The sequence below is a fragment of the Polyodon spathula genome, chromosome 28 (assembly GCF_017654505.1).
Source record: "Polyodon spathula isolate WHYD16114869_AA chromosome 28, ASM1765450v1, whole genome shotgun sequence".
Taxonomy (NCBI): Eukaryota; Metazoa; Chordata; class Actinopteri; order Acipenseriformes; family Polyodontidae; genus Polyodon; species Polyodon spathula.
Genome location: NC_054561.1, coordinates 7,070,886 through 7,071,104, shown reverse-complemented (window position 1 = coordinate 7,071,104; position 219 = coordinate 7,070,886).

Here is a 219-nt window from a genome sequence, read left to right as displayed (position 1 = left end):
CGGGAGCATTCAGCAGAAAAAAAGAGCATTTATTTAAAAATTAAACCCCCCTCAAAGAGATTTAAATTAGTTTTAGTTTTTTTTAATCTTAGCTTTTCATGATGTTTGCCATCCTTCTGTGGCTCGTACTGTATTTGTTTTTGTTCAATGAGTTTGTGTTAAAGCATGTTAATGGATTTGGAAGCTGCTCGTCACTTCTAGTCAGCTACTGTAGGTTTT